Source organism: Mauremys mutica, chromosome 3 (assembly GCF_020497125.1).
Source record: "Mauremys mutica isolate MM-2020 ecotype Southern chromosome 3, ASM2049712v1, whole genome shotgun sequence".
NCBI classification, from domain to species: domain Eukaryota; kingdom Metazoa; phylum Chordata; order Testudines; family Geoemydidae; genus Mauremys; species Mauremys mutica.
Window position 1 is genome coordinate 155200463 of NC_059074.1, and position 24253 is coordinate 155224715.

At 46.9% G+C, this 24253-nt stretch overlaps 1 long non-coding RNA gene across 1 annotated transcript; it reads left to right on the forward strand.

The window, feature by feature from the left end:
• Positions 1–4531: 4531 nt before the first annotated feature.
• Positions 4532–23766, forward strand: LOC123366714. Its single transcript, XR_006578166.1, has 3 exons — positions 4532–4708; positions 20994–21121; positions 22558–23766. It is a non-coding gene; the product is annotated as an uncharacterized LOC123366714 (long non-coding RNA).
• Positions 23767–24253: the final 487 nt, after the last annotated feature.

Genomic DNA, 24253 nt, shown 5'->3' on the forward strand with positions numbered 1-24253 from the left:
CATCTCGTCCCCTCCCCCACCACCTCCCAATGACTGTTCCACTGTGGGTAAACAAATGTGTGCACATGGGAGACACGTTGCAGTCCTGTGGTCAAGGCACCCATCTGGGCTAAAAGTTACTGGGGGGGCACCACCAGCCTTCTCCTGGCTTTTGAATGGGACCCAGTTTGGTAGGCATGCTCAGAGTACCTACTGGATTGGGCTGTTAGGTGTTCATCCCCTTAACTTGCCCACGCTCCCCCAGGGTTTGTGGATCATGCTTGGGCTTGGGAGGGTGGAGAGATGGGTGTCTGGGTGTTTAGAGTGAGGCAGCAGTGCATGTGCTCTGAGGCAGAAGAAACACAGGTGCTGGCCTGAGGGAACTTGAGTCCCCCCACTACAATCCACAAAACTCATGTCAAACCTGCTAAGTAGTTTTGTGGATTCTACCCTAGACTTTTTTCAGAGGCACAAATTGCACATAAGTCTTGAGTTGAACCCCAAACTCTTTGGACATCAACCCTGAAGTAGTGTGAGTCAAGAAGTGGGCACAATCTGAAGTGCTCTTACTGACTAACAAATTGCTTTTAAGTATAAAACCCAAATCATCTTACCCAAGTCTGTCCTGACACCTGTATGTTACACTTTCACCTCTGCTGCTTAGGCCAGTGTTTCCCAAACTTGGGACCCTGCTTGTGTAGGGAAAGTCCCTGGTGGGCCAGGCTGGTTTGTTTACTTGCCACATCTGCAAGTCGGGCTGATCACAGCTCCCACTGACTGTGGTTTGCTGCTCTGGGCCAATGGGGGCTGCTGGCAGGGCTGGCTTTATGAAGGGCAGGGCCTGATCTGAATAGCTGGCAGCAGTCTTGGGCTTTGGCAGCACTTTGGTGGGGGGGGTTCCGCTCTGGGTCTTCCGTGGCACCAAAGGACCCCTGCTGCTGAAATGCCACCAAAGCCCTGAAGTGGACACCCCCCCCTGCTGAAATGCCACTGAAGACCTGGAGTGGACACCCCCCTGCTGCCAGGTGAGTGTGTTTTTTGGGGAAAAAAATGCCTAAGGCATGAGTCCCGATTCCAGGGAATTGGCTTAAAGCCGGCCCTGGCCGCTGGAAGCAGTGGCCAGAAAGTCCCTCGGCCTGTGCCACTTCCAGCAGCTCCCATTAGCCTGGAGTGGCAAACCGCGGCCAGTGGGACCTGCGATCGACCGGGCCTGCAGACGCGGCAGGGAAACAAACTGGCCCAGCCCGCCAGGGGCTTTCCCTACACAAGTGGTGTCCCAAGTTTGGGAAACACTGGCTTAGGTATGTTGCTGCACTCTGAACTAAGGTCACCAAACACAAACACGTTGACTAAAGAGACAATAATCAAGGAAGGCATTGGCTGAAGACTAGGGCTGTCAACTGTGCTGGCCCTTCAAATTCAACAGGCCTACTATATGACCCAGCTACAACACAGTTAAAATGTGTAGCACAGGCTGCATCTTAATCATTCTGTGACCAGACTAAAGCCTTGGTCGTGTCCAAAAATGTTAGCTGCCTGACTTTTGTGTAGCTGGGACTCTTAAATGGAATCTCTTTTGGACAGCTTTTCTTGTTTCAGAACATTTGAATTGCAGGTAGGTTGCAACCAGATTGCCAGGCTCAATTAACTGAGAAGGCCCTCTGTGCTTAATGGGGATAAACTTTGCACTAGGAAATCCAGGTGTTAAGGGCCAAACACCTTCTGAAGTCTGTATTCTTCCTCCAAGAGGAGGGAATTTGTAGTTTTATGGCTGGGTATATAATGGACTACAACCATATCTACTCAGACTAATTGGCCTGTGACTGGAGCATTAACTTTACACTAGACGGGCTTAAAGATACTAACTTGGGACCTGACACTAAAATTAAATGCTTGGGAATTAAGGACACACCTAGCACTAAACCCCAGCTTAGAGATGCTTAATGCTTTCTTGCTCCTGTGATGTGGATATTTGCATTAGTACTTCTAGTGGAAAAATGTCAAGTTTGCTCTTTCCTGATGGGACTGTGGTTTAAGCCTCTTTCCAAAGTGCCCCTTTAATTAGTTTTTCACCTCTCCTTAGCCTTCAAATTCTCTCCATTATAGCAATGTTGCAACAATCTGTCAAGCTAGGGTAGAAATCTGCGAGATCACTTGGGAGGCTGTGTTTCCTGCACCAGAATATTGGTTTTCTGAGGGCAAAGCACAGAGCTGGTAAGGATTAGAAATGAGGTGGGAAGGAGCTGGGAGCAAATGAATGTGCTTGTCTGCCACCTCAGCGCACATGAGCTGAAATTGTTCTCTGGCTCAGATTAGAACACCCCTGATTGTGTTTTGTACATGTAATTCTTTGCCAGCACTGAAAAGGTGGCCTGTCAATCTCTGATCAGATGAACATCATTTGGAGTAGAAGAACTGACCTGGCTGAAGTCAAAACTAAAATGGTCCTAGTAGAACTATGTTGGGGGGGAGGAAGTCTGTTACATGGTGCTTGGTTTTAGCCAGTGTGGTCATTGTCCACCTTGTGCGAGCACCACCAAATGAAAACGGAATTGGCCTGCTGTCAAATGGGTGGCCCTGAGTCCTTGTCATGCTGGTGCTTTCTTACAAATAGAGTGCAGGTTCTAAAGCTAGTCCAGTAATTACTTCTCCCTCTTCCCTTTTGTTTAAGGATTTAATTCCTCCTGGAGGGAAGGGGAAACAATGGGTGGGTCTACCTAGCAATTAAACATCTGCATCAGCTGACTCAGGCTCAGGGGATTTGGGCTGGAGGGCTGTAACGTTGCAGTGTGGGCCTGGGCTCTGGGATCCTCCCCTCTTGCTGGGTCCCTGAGCTCAGTCTCCAGCAGGGGGCCAAATGTCTACACAGCAATCTTACAGCCCCGTGGCCCAGGTCAGCTGACTCAGGCCAGCCACAGGTGTTTAATTTCTGTGTAGACATGCCCTGTGTGGCTACCATTTCTACTTGAAGCATTAATTCTCCTTAGAGGAGTGCATTTAACTGTGAGCAAATAGCGATACACCATTGTCCAACTTAGTGAACAAACACTATTCCTTGTCTTGGCCTTTATCATACGGTCCTTTTGCCCCATCTTTGAAATTAGTGATGTGTGTTTCCAATGTGCTGAGCAGCTGAACCTCCACTGGATTTGCCCCCTTTTGTGTGCACTTGGCCCCTGAAAAGTGCTTGGGTCAGTAGGTCAGGGGTTCATAGCCTGCTTGTGCAGGTAACAATATCTGCTATGGTATAGAAGAAGCATTGAATCAGGCTTCTACTCAATAGCACTTAAAGAACTAATACCCTCTCTTTGGTAATGAGTAGGGGATAACCCCAAATTTCTGCCCTTGACAAAAAGTTCATAATGGTCCAAGTTTGTATTTGAGCTATTGAGAAGAACATCCCCATAGAGCCTCGGCATTACTTTGGGAGATCTTGAAGCACACTTAAAAAAACCCAAAACTTTAGTCTAATAATCTGCAACTAAATGAAAGCCAAGGAGCAATGCATTTTAACAGACATGCCTCAAGCCCTCCAAAGCAATCAAACAAACCAAACTTATATACATAAATCAAAGCAATTACTATACCCTCAATCCTTGCCAGAGTAGAAAATAAAAGCTCTGAAATGTTCCAGATTTGCATTGGGTGATTGCTTTCTGTTTATCTTTGACAGGATGGGAAAGGAACAACATTGAGAAAATAAAAAGTTTAAAAGCAGAAACTGGCTCCCTTAACTGAAGTTTAATTATGCACAAATCTGATCCAAACCATCCCACCGCTGCTGTGTATGATATTTTGGAGTAATTTTGCTTGTCCAGGACAAATCTTAGCTGATGCTCATGTAAAACTCATCACCCCTCCCAGTTAAGAGAGATGTACCCATGTTTTACAGTTTAAAAAACAAGCATACCTGTCTTTCTGTGGTGCTGTCACTAAGTTAGGTGTATGTATCATATATGAGATGGATCTCTAAGTTTCTATAAGGACATCACCTTGGTATCTGAGAGGGCCAGAACTAGGAGGGTCTACCTAGCTCTGTTCCCAGCTCTGACACTGCCATCCTGTATGATCTTCAGCAAGTCACTTAGGCCAAGATCCACAAAGGTATTTAGGCTCCTAACTTCCAGTGATTACAATGGAAGTGATGAGCCTAACTATTTTGTGGATCTCAGCCTTACCTTCCTTTGCTCAAAAGCAAGCTCAAAGGGGTCTTTAGGGTAAACCAACGAATAACTGTGACAGGTATTGAGATGCTCAGGTGGGAAGGTGCCACCGATGGGCTAGGTTCTGTGGTGCATCATGAATACCAGATGCTTGAACCCCTGATAGAATTGCTGCCCCAAGAGAGCTTTGGGAGGTAGCACCCTGGAAGCATCAGCTGTAGACAGAGAAATAGGTGATCTGGGTTCTGCTCCCAGCTGGGCCAAAGCCTTTCTGTGGGAACTTGGGTTAGTCACTCTGCTGGAAGGCACTCTAAGAGTTAATACTGAAGGTTCCACTCGCTACTCTCAGAAGTGTAGGGTGCTGACCCTTCTATAGCATTTCCAGGTCACTGCTAATAAAGCATTTACCTAGCGCTGCTACCACCTGGGCCTGTCTGTGCTCATTATCCTTGCCTGCATCCTTACACTAGTCTCTCTAAACTTTCCGTGCTTCATTGTGAAGCTATGGATAATACCTACCTTTGTAAGGAAGTTTGAAGTCCTGACATGAAAGGGACCAGGAGTAGGTAAGTGCAAGTTTGTTATAACAGAAGTGAAAGTTTGTGAGTACTCCTTTGAGTGGGTAAAGACTTTGTGCTCAGCCTGGTGTAAGGCAGAACAGCTGGGGAGTGAGATGAGTTCAGAGGCCAGTTTTGCAAATGGTGGCTAGAGTCTGTTAGTTTACAAATCTAGAGTTCATGTTAATGTCATTTATCTTGAGTACTTTATGAAGACAGTTGTGTCCAGACTTACTGTGGAGGGAAGCTGAGAGCTGCCCTGGAACAATAAAGGGGGAAGTGAGTGTTGTTTATATACGTATAGCATCAGAAATGAGGAATGAATGTCAAAAGGTTTGGCTGTTTAGTTTGGGTGCTTATTTGAACTTTCTTATATCCCTTTGCTTTGAAAATGAAGCTGGCAAGGCAAGGAGATTGTCAGCACTTGCTGGGCTTTTCTCTGGGGGGAAAGGGGACATTGGGGATAGAAGGCAGGGCTATATATCAGTAGTGCCACAAACACTTGGTCTTTCTCATGTTGTTTCAGTTCAAAGCCCTAACAGCGTTAATGTTTTAAATCCTCCACAGAAAGTTCTAACCTTGATTCAATGCAAATGTGAGTGAAGGTCCAGATAGGTTCTTATTTTATCTGACCAGATTCATCCAACCCTAATCCAGGGGCATGTCATGTCAGTGATCCAGCACACACAGAGGCTGTGAAGTACACCTCTACCTTGAGATAACGCTGTCCTCGGGAGCCAAAAATTCTTACCGTGTTATAGGTGAAACAGCATTATATTGAACTTGCTTTGATCCGCCGGAGTGCACAGCCCTGCCCCCCCAGAGCACTGCTTTACCGTGTTATAGCTGAATTTGTGTTATATTGGGTCATGTTATATCGAGGTAGAGGTGTATTGTTCAGGGCAATTTATTTAGTCTTTCCAATGTTCTTTTTAGTTAAGCTGAAAATTTGTGTGGAGGGAGGGGTGAATTAGCCCTGGTTTCAGTTGCAAGTGCAGTTCATAATGCTGCATGGTCAGTTGTGGTGATACTTGAAACAATTCGGAAAATACTAACTGCTGTTTTTTAACCCTCTGTTGTGGTTAGAAAGCTCAAAACCAGAAGACTGACCAGCTTGAGTGTGGGACATGGGGGTTTGTTTGAGGGGGAAATGAAAGACTATAATGGGCCAAGTTCATCCTGGGTGAAACTCCATTGAAATAAATGAATTGGGTGGAATAGGGGCCTCCATTAAGGCTCGGTGCTGAGCACTTGACTTCCTAACATTTGTTACAATGTGCAAGGGTGGTGGAGACCTTTTGAGTGAAGTGGAATAGCTGTTCACTGAACAATTGGGAGGGGTCCATACCACAGGTGTTTGAGAAGAAGCACTCACCACAATGAGGATGTTCTTTCCAGAAAGATGTAAGGAAGAGGGTGATAGGCTCCAGAGCCTCTCCCCTTTAGGTCACCAGTTTCATTGCAGGGCAGGGCAGTAGTAACTGAGTGACTTTATCACTTGATGGTTGTTGGATGACCCTTGTGAAATAAACGGGTGATTTCACCACTGTTTCCAATGGATGGAAGCGTACCCCAGCCTTTATTCTCGAAGCCAGCACCTCTCACTGGCATGAAATCCCAATAAACAGAACAACCAATCTACGATGAGACGGGATGAGTATTGTTTTTGAGGTTCTGAATCAGGCTTTATCCCCCCAGTGCAAATATTCTCCTGCCCCCCACCCCATTGTCATAAGTGCCTTGCTAGCTTTGGCTGTGGTGTGGTTTTTCCATGTACAAAGAGCAGCCATAGTCTTTGGGTCAGAATTATCTCTATTTTGCACAAAGAAAACAATGAAAGAGTGCAAAGCTAAGGTCCCTGTGTGTGTGAGAGAGAGCACAGTGTGTATGTCTCCTCTGTAGCAGGTGGCCTCTGAACATAAAGCGTCAGCAAGGAGAAGGGACCTTCTCATCCTGAAAAGAGTCAGAAGGCAGAAACAAGTCATAAAAAGATACAAGCTACATAAACCCTTTTGTGAGACAGTGGAGCGGGAGCAGTATAAGGAACATGGTGGTGGGGAGAGGAAAGCCACAAAGGAAGTGTATGCTGAGCATTTGCTCTCTACCAGAGCTGTAACCACACAGTGTTACCGTAGCAGCGACCACCAGCTTCATCTGATAAATATAACCAAGGAAGTAAAGAGCACAAGAGGAGAGGATGTCATAAGCCAAGCATGAAAATGTCACAGCAGCTTTGGTTTTATTTTCAACACTTCCTTCTTTCTTCTGCACTTGACTTGTTTATGAAGCCCGGTATTTCCTGCGGAATCGGTTTGTACATGTGTAATGCTATCATTCTCCCTCTCCCAAACATTGGCATGACCCAGGTGCTTCCCTGACTCCAGGCATTCATGCAAAATACCCTCTTGGAGTTGGTGGGAATCTCATAAGCAGGGAATGCCCCCAGAACAAGGGCTGCAGCCTGCTTGCTCCGTTGCTCGAAGGAAGAGAAACACCAGAGGCCAGATCCTCAGCTGGGGGAAGGCAGCACAGCTGCATTGACTTCAGTGGGGCAGCATCTGCTGACACCAGCTGAAGTTCTGCCTCCTTCTCCCCCCAGATGTTTGGTTCTGGGCACCTCTGTACCAGGAAAGTGCAGACAAATTGGAAGGAAGGAATCTGGTTACAAAATTCACTTATGGCCTAGTCTACACTTCAAACTGGAACTATGTTGCAGTTGGATTAGGGGACAACCAAACTGCAATCACCTGCTCTGTCATGAATGTAACTTTTTTATTTTTTGTCCATGCAAAGAAGTGGGGAAAAAAAGTGGTTGGACTAGACTCATGTTTCAAAAGTTTGTTTTCTTTGGCTCTCTCCACACTGAGGCTTGAACTGGTCTAGCTGCAATCGAGTCCAAAAACATTTGCCTAGTGTAGTTCCTCAAGAACTCTGGCCACTGTTTTCCATCATGTCTGATGCCAGCAAGTGCATTATAGTTACCATGTCAACTCTGGACATGCTACAGAGGGGCAAGACCCCATCTATACTTCAAGGGGCCCAGTTATATCCATTGTGCATTTAGCATGAGGAAGGCCCTGAATACGCTGTCAAATTGAATGAGCTGGTACCTGGTCCCATGGTACCATTGTAGCTGCAGTACAGACAGTGCCTTGTTTGGCATGTAACAGTGGGCCCTGTGGATGCAAACCGTGTTGCAAATGGGTTTGTTTGGAAACCCCTTCAAACATGGTCACAAGCCCCACTCTGCAGAGGGCCTGTCTCTCATTCCCTCTCTCATGCCCCAACTCTGAAGCAGCTCTTTACCCTTCCCTGGCCTCTTAAGTAATTGGACACACTCTTATTTTTAATTGGTCAGTTTAATCCATTAATGCTCCAGCCGATGCTGTTTGTGACACTCTTGTGAGGAGGGGAATTAATGCAGAATTAGAGCAGGATTTAGACTGTAAACGTGGCCTGATGGAAAGGACAGGGTGGGAGGTGGAACACAGTGTGAGCTACGTAGTTCACAGGGTGCAGCTCTTCTCATAGGACACGCTGAGGCTTGTTGCTCGAGTCAAACCTTGATTTATTATCCCTATGTCTGAGTAGGAAGGAATTTAAATAGTTACCAATCTTGTGACCAGTCTGACCCCTCCCCACCCCCATCTTGTTAATCTGAATTCAAATGGAGTTTGCCAAATAATTCAGAAGTCTTGACAGAGATTCATGGGGTTCATCATAGCTGGGTGTTCAATCTGGGGGTGCGTAGGGGGGAGGGGTGAATTTGGGTCTGTGTACCTGGTATGCAAAGTGGGTAATATGGGCGGGAGTTATACAAATCACGCCCCCCCCCCAAAAAAAAAACTAAACATGCAGGGGGTAACATTCTCTGCAGAAGGCCATGGGTTCCTCGGGACATACTTCCAACGCAACCCAAGACTACTTAAATAATCAAGGGGTCTGACCACATCACCCCCAGGACCCCGATGACTTCCCTGTGATGTTGCAACCCATGATGCTTTATAGAAATATGCTTACAGTGGAAATATGACATAACTGGAACATGTTTTATGCTAGGTATGCCATATAACATATCTTTGCAAAGGTTATGATCTACTGAATATACATGCATACAAATAGGATGGATCTAATTTTTATATCTGAAGTTGAGAGTGTTGGCTCTATGCTTGTATTTACAGTGTGTGCTGGAGGAAGCACATAAGGCAGATTTGGTCTTACACTTAGTGTGAAGGGGTTATTCAAGTAATTGGGAGTACTTAACTAACAATGGACTTTGGGAGACGCCAGTCCACATCTGAGCTTTCCTGGGAACGTTCAAACGAACATGTAAACAGTGGCATCAGCCTGCAAAAAGCTGAATCATTCATAGACAGGTGACTTGCCCAGGTGGCTAGAGACCCATCTTGTGACTGTGATATTGTAGAAGAGAGAGAATATAAAAGGCCCTACAAACTTCTCCATTTTATCTTCAGCTGGCTCAGAAGATAGCCTCTCCATTCCAAAGAGATGCCTGAAAGACAGTGGAACAAAGGACAGTAACTATGGGGGTCTGAGTGATTGCTGGACCCAGACTAGAAAGGAGTCTAGTCTGTAAAAGAAGCTTAATGGAATATCTCTGAGGGTGAGATTTACCTGCATTTAGTTTCCTACTATATTAGACTTGCGTGTTTTTGTTTTATTTTGCTTGGTAATTTACTTTGTTCTGTCTGTTATTACTTGGAACCACTTAAATCCTACTTTTTATACTTAATAAAATCACTTTTTGCTTATTAATTGACCCAGAGCAAGTAATTAATTCATGGGGGAGCAAACAGCTGTGCATATCTCTCTATCAGTGTTATAGAGGGCGAACAATTTATGAGTTTACCCTGTATAAGCTTTATACAGAGTAAAACAGATTTATTTGGGGTTTGGATCCCATTGGGAATTGGGTGTCTGAGTGCTAGAGACGGGATCACTTCTTAAACTGTTTTCAGTTAAGTCTGCAGGTTGTGGGGGATGTGGTTCAGACCTAGGTCTGTGTTTGTAGCAGGCTAGCATGTCTGGCTCAACAAGACAAGTTACTGAAGTCCCAAGTTGGCAGGGAAAACAGGCTCAGAGGTAGTCTCGGCACATCAGGTGGCAGTCCCAAGGGGATTTCTGTGACCCAACCCATCACATTCCCAACCTGTTCAAAAGCCATTTCAGCATAGCCCTCCTCAATTTCTCAAGCCCAAGTGGTCTCTTTGGATCTTCTCACTAGCTTGCAGCTATTGACAGAGAACCTTCTTCTCTGGAGCTCATTCCCTTGGGCTCAGCCTCCCTGTGTCTCTTGGCCTCACTGACTGCTCAGCTGAATCTCTCGGTAACTATTAATTGACTGTAAAGCATTTTTGGCTACCACTCACGTGAGGGATACTCGTGCAACATCATTGTGTCCAGTACTTCATAGAAACCTGCCATAAGTGATTACCCATACACCTGCCCACCACCCAGCTATAGATACTCCGAAGTGCTGAGGAAGTGTGCCCCACCACAATGAAATATTAGTCAGTGATTTTGATTAACGCTGGTCAAAAATTCACAGAGGTCCATGTAATGGAGAGAGTTTCAGTTTAGTGTCCTGAATGGTGGCCTGGAGCCAAGAAGTTCCAATCAAAACTCTGACACAGATTCCCTTCATGGTCTTAGGCTAGTCGCTTAAACCCCAATCCATCAAACCACTTGTGCTTTGTTGAATTGGTGCCTTGGCTTCATCCCATCTTACAGATGGGGATCAACATTGTCAGTGTTGTGCTGGGCAAATCCATCTAGCCTAAGCCTGAACACACTTCTACGTTTTGCATCCAAAAGTTCGACTCACGCTCAAAAGCTGTCAGATTCATTTTCTACTGTGGAAAAAGGTGCAGGGTTAAATAGCTTGGGGAGTGCGGGTGGAAAAAATGGAGCGGGGAAGGGGAAGAACAAGAAAACTCTAGAATGTGTGTGAAATAAAGACCAGAGAGGGGGATGAGAGAAAATCCAATGACAAAATACATATGGCATGTACCCTCTTGTGCCATCTGCAGTCTGGTGGGGAGGGAGAATCCCTCATACAGGCCTGATTCAGGAAAACACTTAATAACACACATAACTTAAAGCATGTGCTTAGATTGCATTGACTACACCATGTGCTTGAATGCTGTCCTGAACTGGAGCCATGTAGCAAAGGCCTCCCTCTAGCTAGGAAAACATGTGTTTTAAATATAAATTCCCTTGGGGATAAATTAGTTTAAAATACAAGAAAGAAAAGGTTCATGAACTCAGGTTCATTTAGTGAACCCTCTGATCCCTGTAAGAGCTGGAGAGGTTTGTGAACCCTTGAACTTTGCGAGGTTCTCCCTTCCCAAGCTGTGAAGATCAGTTAAGTTCGTGAAGATTAAAAATACTCCCCTCCTTCCGGATACAATAGGTTTGAATGGCTCAATCCCGCAAACCATTGCATGCGCACACACACGACTTGACTCACTTGAATAGTCCCATTGAGGCCTATGGGCTTGCGTGGTGCAAATACCTTTTGTCAACCCTCCACACGCAGGTGAGTTTCACTCCTAACAAATGGCAGAATGGCACAAATCTATTGAGAGGAAATTCACGGAATACATTATTCACTAGGAATTATCCTCTCTGCTCTTATTTTTAATACATAAATGCTGCAGCCTTAAGTAAATATTTCTCTTTAGTATTATTCCACCATCAATAGATTTCCTTCGGTATTATTAATTATACCTGGCACTTATATGGGGGCCTGATTCAAAACCCACTGAGGTCAGAGTCTTTCCTTTGCAGCTGGTCTTGTTGGATCATTCTCATAGACCCTATTGCCAGACGATCTTCAAGCCAGATCCTCCACCAATGAAGAAAACAGGAGTACTGTCACTGTCTTAATGAGAACAAGATTTAGCCCTTAATTAACATAAGCTTTGCAATACCAGCTGGAGGTAGGTAAAGAACAGGTAAAACAATTATCTGTGTTTGTACAGCACCTAGCACAGTGGGGTCCTGATCTATAACTTGGGCCCCTAGGTGCAACGGTAATATAAATAAATAATAAAGAACTTATTTTCATTCACTCTTCAGCTGGCTGCAGATTCAGGAGTGGAAACCAAAGTCCTCGTGTATGGTGTGTAAAGCAGTTTGCAGTCATACAATATACTATATTGTATGGTACTATAGCAGGGTGGAAGCATCATTCATGGGAGGGGTACTTCGCATATCAGTAACTTGAAAGAGAGGTAATAACAATGCTTCTGGAATTTTATTTCACTTCTTGCTGTCTAGCTTGCTTCCCAAGTGCCTGATCCTGCAGATATTTCAGTGAAACTACTCACATGCTTAAAGCTACTCTGTGTGTGTCTGCAGGATTGGGGGCCTATTTGTTTCAATCAGCTGTCACATTCATGCAGAGAAAAGCAAACCCGGGAACTGACTGCCAAGTTTTTGGCTATGACCAAAACAGCGCGAAGGCCTGGCATGAGGAGAGGTTACTGACATGAGCTGATAACACGCTGACTTTGCTAATTACTGTTTTTAAAGTCCAAAGTCATCGGAAAAAATGACTAAAATTACTTTTTGCACACCAACAACAAGAGAAAAGCTTACTGGAATATCTGAGTCATTATTCCAACCACTCTTAATTATATAGAAATACATATTTTATACACTATATTACTTATTATGAATGTACATAGACGCTTTGGAAAGCGAAACAGTTATTAGACCCAGCTGACTCTGGGTTTGGTGAATCGGCTGAACTGAGATGGTGGTTGTGTTTCGAGGGGGTAATGCATAAATTGAAGCAAAGTTTCAAATGAGCAAATGGAACTTTGAATGTGTCTCAGTTTCTGGCTGGGCTGGTTCATAGCGCAGTGAGCAGACTGGGGTCAGTCAGTCTGTCTGACTCATTCACCTCGCACAGTGTGTCTCTTCGTTCTGCATTTGTACCACATCTGTCACAATGGGGACCTGGTCCATGATTGGGGCTTTTTAGTGCTACCAAAATACAATACAATTTTATATATATTCTGAGCATAAAAGAAATGTTCTAATTGGGTGAAAATCTTGTCTGTGCAGAGGACCAGCACAAGACCTATGCACCAAATATGGGTTTAGGTAGGACTGAGGCCAGGTCTACAGTAGAAAATTTTGCCAGTCTAGTAATGTTGGTTAGGTGTGTAATTTTTCTGCAACATTCTTACATCAGCAAAATAGATTAAGACACAGTTGTACTGGAATAAAAGTGCTTCTGCTGGTATAGCACCAGGCTGACTGTCTTTAACCATGAATAGCAACTAGTAAAACATTCGAATCAATAGTAGTTAAAGAGAAACCATGATCAAAGGAAAGTGAAACTAAACCTGTAAACCCCAATTTCCCCTTGAAAAGAAGCGTCAACAAACTAGGCAGTGAAAAATATCAAAGAGCAAAAATCCAACAAGATGTTTAGCTGGAGCATTCAGCCACTTTACTTTCTATTGCTTCCTTTTTCCCATTAAGAGCAGGATCCTGCAAACACACATGAGTAACTTTTGTTCAGGTGAGTGGTCTGACTGAAGCCAGCGTGGGAGCATTTGCAGGACTGAGATTTAGGGTATGGCTACACTTACAAATCTGCAGCGCTGGTAGTTTCAGCACTGGTCATCCAGCTGTGCAGGGCCAGCGCTGGTGTGTGGCCACACTCACGGCTACCAGCGCTGGTGTGTGGCCGCATTTGCAGCGCTGTTGGGAGTGATGCATTATGGGCAGCTATCCCAGCATTCAAGTGGCAGCAACGGTGCTTTTCAAAAGAGGGGGGTGGGGTGGGGCGTAGTGTGACAGGGAGCGGGGGGAGAGAGAGAGAGTGGATTTTTGGAGCCAACACTGTGTGTTACCTTCCTGACTTGAAAAATCAGAACATGTTCCCGATCCCTTACCCTTAACTCTTAACTGAAAACAGCCTGCAGCCAACACGACTCCCTTTCTCCCCTCTGCCCCCGCTGTTTCTGTCAAGCAAACACTCACTCCCTGCCTGCCTCATTATCTCATTTGATTGTTCACAGATTGATCACAGCAAACAGGAGCTGTGTTTGTAGATAAACGATCGGAGCTACGGAGCTTGGAGTTCACAACAAAACAAAGAGAGGCTGCATAACAAAACAAAGAGAGTAATTTATAAAAGCATTCTGGGATACATCCTTATACCCTGGAGGCCAATCACAGCGCTGGTGTGTGGCCACACTTGATGACCAGCGCTGGAATCCTTATTCCCCATGCTGAGTGAGGTGTACGGCCAGCGCTGCAGCCAGGGAGTTGCAGCACTGGAAGTCCCCTGCAGGTGTGGCCACTTACTAATTGCAGCGCTGGTGGAGGCTTTCCAGCGCTGCAACTCGCCAGTGTAGCCATACCCTTAGATGATAAATTATTCAGGGCAGGTACCTTGATTTCTTAGGGCTTGTCTACATGACAGAACTAGGCCTTGGCTACACTGGCGCTTTACAGCGCTGCAAGTTTCTCACGCAGGGGTGTGAAAAAACACCCCCCTGAGCGCAGCAAGTTACAGCGCTATAAAGTGCCAGTGTAAACAGTGCCGCAGCGCTGGGAGCGCGGCTCCCAGCGCTGTAAGCTAATCCCCATGGGGAGGTGGAGTACGCTGGCGCTGCTACCACACTCGCACTTCAAAGCGCTGCCGCGGCAGCGCTTTGAAGTTTCGAGTGTAGCCAAGCCTCTAGACTGACATAGTTAAACCACTCTAATTATACCACTCTAACTTCCCATGCAGGTACTCTGATTTAAGTGTAGCATATACCATTTTTAAAGTGAAATAAATTAGAAACAGGCCCTTTTATACTGGAATAAGAGTGTCTAGAGGTATGTCTACACTTAAACAGCTACAACGGCACAGCTGCAGCACTTCAGTGTTCATACTGCCTACTCCAACAGGAGAGAGGGCTCTCTCATCACCTCCCCGAGAAGCAGTAGCTATGTCTAAGGAAGGGTTCTTCTCTCCACCTACTGCTGACTACACCGAGGGTTAGGTTGGCATAGCAACGTCGCTCCCGGGTATGGATTTTTCACACCCCTGAGAGACACAGCTACGCCAATGTAACTTCTCAGTGTAGACCAGTCCTAGATGGGGAGCTGTACTGGTATAACTACAGCAGTAGAACTCATACCAGTATAGTTCTGCCAGGAAATTTCCCTGTGTAGGCAAGCACTCGTTGTCTTTAAAGCCCCCGGCATGTTGATTACGATATTAAAATAATAGGGCCAGATCCTGAGCTGGTGTAAATTGATGTACTTCCATTGAAGACAACTTACAAGCCACTTTGCAACAGCTAGGATGTGGCCTGGGATACTTGGGACGTATATAGCACATCCCATTTTCAAGGCACTTTACAAAGCTTGATGCAGGAAAGCCCGTAAGCATGTTCTCTAGTGCCCTTGATGACATACCGGTCAATGCCTCTTGCTCCCCACTTCTGTTGTAAAGGACTCACACTTCACTGCATGTGCCTGATGTTTATCAGCAAGGGATACAGGGAGCTGAATCCTTTCACCGACAGAACCTATTCAGAGTCCAGAGATGATGGCCCAAAGCCTGGCATTTAGCCAGTTCATCGCTAGCTCCCAGTAACAGCCCCGTGTAACTGGTGTCATTTATATTCTTGTTTTTCCTGGGTTACTTTTGCATCTATGTGACTGGGCTTTCACAGTAAAGCAATAAAGATGCTGAGGCCCCAGTTAAGAAAAGAGCCGAATGCATAGAGTAATGTAGCTAGTATCTTGAGTGCAGTTACAGATAGCTGCGAGGCACAAGACTGTGGAAAACTCCAGCATAGAAAGGGTTAGGAACTCAATTGCATAATTCCTTTAATGGGTTGTTTTGTCATAGGCCATATCATAAACAGGCAGGCGCTGAGGCGAGGGGGAGGAAGAAAGATTCCTTAGTCAGACTGAAGCAGGACTGGGACTGTAATTCACTGCTGGGACTGTAATTCACTGCTGGGTGACTAACTTAATTACCTGCTTTTTGCATATTCCCCGCTCCCCCTCACTACCCAGCGTGGTTTGTTTCTTTTGTGGTTTGACCTCTTTACTCTTCCTTTGTTCTAACCACCCCTCCCTGTCCTGATTGTAGACACTCGCCCCCTCCTACCCAGAGCCAACACGTCCACACTGTTCTGCAAAGCAGGCAAAGGAAGGAGCTCCCTGTATGCACCCAGGGCTCCAGCTGCATTGATAAGGAGAGATGGGTGTAAGATGCTGGAGCGAAGTGCCTGGATTCGGGGGGCCTGTTTCTGAAGGTCAGAGTTGGAGCTGGATCCAAGCTTTTCCAGGACCGTTGCCTATTTAAAAATACCTGTAGTATTTAGGGTAACAGTCCTGAACCCTGCAACTAAGGGCTTGTCAACGGGGTGCGGGGGGAGAGACTGGAATAGCTATTGCTGAATAACAACTCCTCACTAGCTCACAAGGCGGACATCTTATTCCATGTGAAAAGTGCCTTTCTGCAGTTTACCTTAATTCACTTTTCATGTGAATTAACAGAACCCGCATACAGACCATCTGAGGTTATGTCTACACTGCAAGTGAAGGTGTCCCTGAGCACAGGTTGGCATACCCCCACTAGCTTTAAGCTTTGCAGGTAACCGTAGTAGCACAGACATGGTGACACGGGCTAGCTGCCCAAGTACAAGCCCACTAGGGAGCCTGGGTATGTACTCTGACAGCTAACTTGCACTGAAGCCTGTGCCATCACAGCTACACTACTATTGTTACCGATGCTAGCTGGACTAATGCTAGCACAAGGTGTGCTACAATCACAGCTTCACTTGCAGTGCAGACATACCCTTACTGTAGAATAAGAGTGTCCACATTGGTAATTACCAGTGGTGCTGGAACCCTTTCAATAGTGGGGGTGCTGAAAGCCAGCCCCCTTACTCCTGTCTGTTCCCCACCCCCAGCTGGGGCCGGACGCTATGCCCTGTTTCCAGGGGGACCCAGACAGAGACAAGGGGGCAAAGGATGGGGGTGGGCACAGGGCCAGAAATGGAGCTCCAGGCACGGGGCCCGCAGCTGGGACCCTGGGAGCAGAGGCCAGGTGTGGGGCCCTGGGCACGGGGCCAGTGGCCAGGCAGTGGGGCCAGTGCCCCAAGAGCAGAGACCCAGACGCGGGACCTGGGCACAGGGCCAGCAGCCGCGAAGTGAGGCCGGCAGCTGGGACCTGGGCGCAGGGCCAGCAGCCAGGGTGTGGGGCCAGTGGCCGGGACCCAAGTCCTGGGTGCAGGGCTGGGAAGCGGAGTCCCGGGCATGGGGCCCCGGTGTGGAGCCCCAGGTACGGGTCCAGCGGCCAGGAAGCAGGGCCAGTGGCCAGGACCCAAGCTCCGGGCTGGGGATTGGAGGCTTGGGCATGGGTCCAGCAGCCCTGCATAAAACCTGGGGTGCTGCAGCACGCGACCCTCCCACCCATGCACTTCTAGTTCGCGCTCCTAGTTCCCACGCCTATGGTAACTACTGTGGAAAAGTTATTACGCTTTAAATTTACACCCTAGCTATTTCGCACTAACTTCCCCATAAATTCCCTGTGTAATCAAGCCCCTGCAAGAGTGACCTGGCAGTGTTTGGCACTATAAGTCTTTCTACACCTCCATATCTTGTGTGATTTCCAGTTCAGTTCTGCACGCCCAAGATTCAGATAATTTGGAGAGGGTGTAGGGAAACAAATAAATGTCTGGGTCCTTAGCCAATCCAAGCTGCCAGAAATCTGAGAGTTGTTCATCCCCAGTCATTTTATTGTCCTATTTCTGAAACATGGAAATAAAATCTGAAGGATACAGACTACAGAGGGAGCAACCCATAACACTGCTAAAGGGGTTGAGCAGATTAGAAGATAAGTAACAGTGCTCTGAGATCCTCACACAGAAGGCACTTCACGCTCATAAATTAATCATTTAAGCCTCCTAGCACCTTTGAGAGGTAGGCATTATTCTCCCAGTTTGACAGATGGGGAAAGTGAGGTATGGTGCGGTGAAGTAATTTGCCCAAGGCCGCACAGTGAGTCTGTAGCACAGCCCAGAAGAGAACCCAGTGTCCTGATTAGAGTGGTGTGAAATGTTTTGTTACAAAGCGAAACTCAAGCCATAGGAAACTATTTTCAATATGACTATGTGGGCTGTAAACTGGCCTGCCTGTCCCTACCAGAACCCAGCGCAGCAGTGTGATTCTTACCACGTACATAGTCTACTGAGATCGCTGCTATTCACTCTCGCTCCTGCTCACTCACTTAGGCCACCCTCTCAGCCCCTTTCCCTGCACATGCTCACAATATCATTAGCAGGGTAAAGTTCAAACTGGGTCAATGTGCTGCTGACATACTTGGTGGTTCAATAGAAGGTGCTCTGCCTAACATCCTGCAGCCACCCACTCCAGATTCCTGGCCAGGATGTTGGACTACCCAATGGAGAGACTGCCCCATAGACTCCATTCCAGGTGCTATACTGAGCCCAGTGCATGCTGGGACAGGACTTTATAAGTTTAACCAGTGCTGTGTGTAATATCCATGCACTGTTCTGGCAGGCTCAGTAGAGCTCCTAGTTATGTACTTGACTATTCAAGGCTCGGTGCTTTGATGTAAAGATGTTCCCCCAGGTGACTGGGAACCCCTGAAGAACCTGACACAGCTGGATGAAAATTTCTGATAGCCAGAATAAGCAGATTGGCTAAACCCGACCTCGAATTTGTACACAGCTCTATTACTGCCCATCCACCGCTGATGGATAGGAAGCTAAATGCTCCACAGGAGAAATAAGCAGCTGAGATCTTTCTATTGGAACAAGACAATGGATGGGCCATGGAGACCAGCAAAAATTCCCCAAGCTGCATAAAACATGCAGGGGAAGGAGAATGATGCATCACAATGTGGTATTTCTTTTCAGTTTAGCCTCCTAGTAAAAAGATAGCTATTTGGTGGGCTGGATTCTGCCCTCACTGATGCCATTGTAAACTCAGCGTAACATCACTGAGTTCAAACCTTTATTGCAACACATGTATTGTTATTGTTACTGGGAAGAGGAGCCAGATTTGAGTTCAAGGGGGTTACTCCAGGTTTGCACTGGTGTAACCAAGAGAGCAGAAGCTGGCCCTGGGAGAGAGAGAGAGTTTGCAGATACCATTTGTGTCATAGACACAATGTCATAGACTGGACGTGCTGACAAGACCTCACTGAGGCCATTCTGATGTGGGCAGGAACCTAGGGAAGCACTTTTTGAAGAATGGCTCTTTTTGATGACAGAGAGAAAAATAACATGACCCTTGAGATACAGATGTCAAGTACGCTGAGTTGAACTCACATCAAAGATCCTTAATGCGGGTGGGGTGGGGTGCCGTGCGGGAGGGGATAATTTGTATGACTAATACCATCTGTTCCATGGGGCTGTGTGGCTTAACAGATCCATCTGCCAGAAGTGGAGGAAGAGAGAATTAGATGGGGCCAGCAGCCTAGCTCTGTCATCCAGTAGAAAAACACTTCTTTTCTGAAGAAAGGAATGAGGAATACTACTGATCTCCCCAGTGATCCAGGATTTCTGTGTGTTGTGCGGATTTCTGCTACGCCTGTTTGACTGGAGGGGGATGAAGAAGGAGGGAGGACTGAGCAGTGGGTGAATGTATCTGAGCGTAAGGGACAGCGGGGCTGCAGATATTTCAGTGCCACCTCTGGCTGGATTTGAGTGGCACTTGCAGTGTGGCCAACGATCACAATTTTATCATGAGTATTGTGGTAATTATTATTATTATTTTTTTAAACCTTGCCTCGAGGAGACGTGATTACATGAGACTCGCCGCTTTCATTGAAAAATAAAAGCATTTTTAGCTGGTGTATTTACCAAGAAAAGCTTGACAAATGACCCCCGAAGGCGAACAAAAAGAACCCCCAATTGATTGGCTTAAAAAATCATGATTTTTGAATACTTGGGGTTGGCAATGCCCTAACAGGCAGGGCTGGGTGTGAATGAAGTGCACACTGACCGTGTATATCTTCGTCGGCCTGAGGGAGGGTCAGCTGGGTTTCCTTGAAGGACAGAACGGTTGTTGTTTACAATTTGCATGGTGACAGAGACTGGAGGTACCAGTCAGTCATTGTGCTTGATACTACACTCACCTGACAAAAAGATGGTCTCTGCCCAAAATGCTTACAGTTATAGTGCTCTGGAGGGCTGACTCTGAGCATCCAGTCCTAGGCAGGCCAGCAGTGTCCTCCCCTACTAGCTTACACTCACTTGCACAAGCCGGTACCAAGAATGCTCTGCTGGCCTTAATATATTGCTGTCCTGAGTGACCTCTGGTATGTGCCTGTAAGGCTGCGTACAACTGGTGAATCATTCTGATTGAAGATGGCAGGGATGCCCTGAAGGTACCAGGATCTGGAGCTGACCTGTCATTTCGGCATGCTGTAGTGACCTCAGAGAAGCCCGCCATGTGTGCGTAAGGAGAGGAGAGGTGTGTGGAGGGCAGGGTGTGTGGGGCAGATGTCTGTGTGTATCATACTGAGCACATTCAGCTGCTGCCCTGAAGGAAAATCCAGAGCTCCTGACCTGGAAAGATTAGAGGCTGAGAACACTATGAATGAATAAGAGAATGTTTGGCTTATTGATGATTAAGAGGAGGGAGGACAGACTATGTACCAAATCCTCTGAGTCTGTGGCCCATTAAAGTTGGCCAGAGTGGGGAGTGCTGAGCCCTTGCAGGATTGGCCCTTCTGTACGACATGGCAAAAGAAGAGAGAAAATGGGATGAGGTGCAGCTTGGGCTTGACTCTCGTGTTTTGGATGGAGGCTGTTACTCTTGTTCGGACAATTGTGGGTTTTAATTCATGCAAACGGTGACTCGGAGAGGTACTTTCCTTGTGGTATCACTACAAATCAAATGGAGTGATTAAAATAATCTGCCCGAGGGGGCAAGGGGAACGGGGCAGGGAAAGGACAAGGTTCACATGAAAGCAGGACACTGGTGTACTGGCTTGTGTAACACGCACGTTGTGCAGGTTCCACAGCTGTAGCTGGTCCCTCGCTCTCAGCGCTGCTGTGTGTTGTTCTAATGGCTGGGAGGGAGGGAGTGACGCGGTGATGACGATACAGGCTGATAATTACGGATGGGAGCTGAAGACACAGGCAGTTAGTAACTATATGGTAACTAAACACTATTGAATTTGCTGTGCGTGTCTTTCTCCTGCCCCCCGGCCCCTTAGTGCAGTCACCTTCTGTTTGACTTTCTATCAAATGATTTTTTTTATTTTTAGATCATTCATATTTTCCATCATATGGCAGGGCAGGGGCCTGCTTATTCGCTTTGCTTCTCTCCCTGAGAAGCATCATTATCACCCCGAGAGAGATGTGCACTCAGCCATGGCCACAAGCAAGGCAATAGGTGAGTCATCAATGTTTCTGCTTTCCAGCAAAGTCCTAGAAAAGCCTGTGCAAATGGGGGCAGAGGGGCCTACTTGCATTTCTGGGTGTGTGCATGTGCAGCAGTGCTTAATGTGTAATGAAAGAGGTGCCAGGCATGGGCGGCGGGTGAACCCCCTCTTTGGGGAAGCTAGCCTGCTGGCCTCACCTTTTCTGCCCGAAGCCCCACCCCCTGTATGCCAGAGCCCCGAAACCTGCCCCCCATAACAGGAGGAGCCCTGAGCCCCGCGACCAGAGGATCCCCAGCTCACCCACCCTAGCCACCCTGGGCCAGCCCCCACAATCCCAACACCAGGCCAAGCGCTGTGTCAGGCTGCTCCCTCCATGCCGGGTTGAGCCGCCCCTTCCCTTCCTCCCACTCCACCCCCAGTGCACCACACCAGGCCGAGCCGCTTCCCCGATCAAGTGCCAGGCTGAGCTGGCGGCCCCAGTGCCCAACCGAGCCGCCTCACTCCCGCACCCACCGCTTGCTCGCAGTATCCTTTCTCACTCCCCTGCTCCTGAGGGGAAGCGACACGGTGAGCAGCGGGGATCTGGGGGAGAGGTGGAGTGCAGGTGGCAACAGCAGCAGGTGGTGGGTGGGGGGCCTCAGGGAAGGGTGGGGCTACCGTGGCCCAGGTGTCCCTTGGAGGCAGCTGCGCCAGGGAAGGCTTAGCCTTCCTTAGCTTATGATACCCACCATCCATGGTGCCAGGGCTCAAGCAATTTTTTTTTACATTCATAACCAAACCTAGGATGACCAGAAAGCAAGTGTGAAAAATTGGGAATAGGAGCTTATATAAGAAAAAGCCCCAAATATTGGGACTGTCCCTATAAAATTGGGACATCTGGTCACCCTAACCAAAGCAGCAAGCCCAGAGGTGCCGGGGCTAACCCCTGGCAAGCCCCGGGACAAATTAAGCCCTGATGTGCACATATGAGCATGTGTGTTCACAGGCACGTTAGTGAGTGAGTGCACGTGCGTCAGTGTGCCTATGAAGCTATGTATTTCTAAAGTGCCTTTCCCCACGGTATGTAGGGCTCAGACCACAAGGGTATTTAGGTGTCCAAACCCCACTAGGAGTTAAGTGCCTGATTACCTTTGAGGATCAGGGCCTAGGTGCCAGGTGAGTGCACATGGACATGTTTGGTTTTGTGCAAATGTGCTTGAACCCACAGTGTATCCAGGCTGATGCATGTGTTTAAGTGCATATACAGGTGTGTGTGCATTTCTTTGGGTGCATCGATGCTTATGTGCATCGTGCGTGTGCCTGTTTGTGCAGTTGCTAATGGATCTCAGAATTTCCCAGGCACTCTCAGAGAATGTTAGAGTAAGTGAGGCCTGGATTCTATTAGGGACTCGCACACCCTTTGGATAACTCCAACTTGGACCACATTTATGGATCAAAAAGGGTTAAGGTTATGTTCATCTCAACTTCTGGGTTCAGAGTGGAAACCATCAGAATTCCTGGGAAAACCTGTCCTGGTGAGATTCCCAGCCCTGCTGAGCAGCTCTGAGAGGTTCCCAATCCAGAGAGGATGAGAGAGCCTTACCCAGCACAAGGAATGAGAGTTCCTTAAGATTGTTGCTTGAAATCTCTATTGTCCCTCTCCCCCTTCCCATCCCCCAGAGGTGCTTTGTGTTTCTGACAGCTCAGGACCCCTCTGCCAGCTTAGCTTACTATAGCTTTTACCACAGGCTGGCCCTGCAGAGGATCAGCTGAAGAGACAGACAGTTAGTAACCGCATGGTAACCAAACACTGTTGAATTTACTTGGGGGAGAGAGTAATAATAGTAGTTAGCATATTATGGGTTCAGAGCATGGTACACACACCAGCTAAGTGATCCACACGACATCTCCAGAAAGTAAGTTAGTATTATCCCTGTTTTATGGATGGAAAAACAGACACAAAGAGGCTGTGTGACTTGCCAGAGGCCACGTGCTGCTTCAGTGGCAGATCCAAGATGAGAACAGAGTTGTTTCTGGCCTAGTTCAGGCAGTTTGAGCCACCAAGGACTGTGGGTGCAAGAAGGGGAACAGCATAGGAGTCACTAGGGACTGGTGTCCTGGTGGGGAAGGAGAAGAGGGCTTGAGTGGATGACAAAAGGGTGGGGTGGGAGATGGGATTGTGTGTACTTTAAACCTAGGCAGAGGGAAACCTCATTTTGAAACAGTGCTTGAGGGTTCATCTGCTTCAGCCGTGCCAGTTCCACGCCCTACAACAAAGGGCTTGTTGAAAAGAGGTGGAAGGAAAAAGGAATTAAAAGAACTGGGAAATTCTTAAGATTCTTTCCACTGGAAAATATGTCTCCACTTATCAGTCAGTGTCAACAACAACAACAGACACCTGCCTCTTTAAACTCTGAACAGCGAGAATCAGGACAAAGGTAATTTAAGGCCTCAGCTAGTTTATAATCGGCCAGGTTTCAGTTCTGGCTCAGAGCTAGGAGCAGGAAAGCTGCCTGTAATTTGTGCATGTATATGCATAAGAGGTGGCCCTGAGCTGGAAGATTAGATCAAGACACCTCTGAACCGATGTGTGGTCTGAATTTCGTGACTTGGGTACGCTGGCCCATTTCTTACAGCTGTCTCTCTGCATATATAGAGTGTGCAGATACACATATGACCGTGTGAGTGAGGTGCATGCACTCTAGCTGTTCAACAAAAATAAATAAATAAACTATGTTAAAAGAACACTAAGTTTGCAATCTCGAGCACTCAAAAGTTAGGAAATGTCAGAATTAAGGTTGTCCGTGCCACCTTAATTCAGCTCCATTGTGCATATGCATTATAATACAGTCTTTAATTACATGATCACATACTATTATTTCTTCATTAAGTGCTCTGTGCATTTAATAAGCAGCTACTCAGTATTTTGTTTTCGTCTGACTGTTCAGTGTGTGGCCCCTTGCCTTATTCACTACGCGTCATCCTGGTTTGAAGATGGAATTGTTAATTTCCTTATGGGTTTTTCTGCGGTGCTCATCACTATGGTATCTGAGAGCTTCAGACAATTTATTTTCACAAAACCCTTGTGAGGTGAGGGTGTGTGTGATCCCCATTTTACAGCTATGGAACTAATTTTGGTTGCTCAGTTTGAGATGCCTAAGACC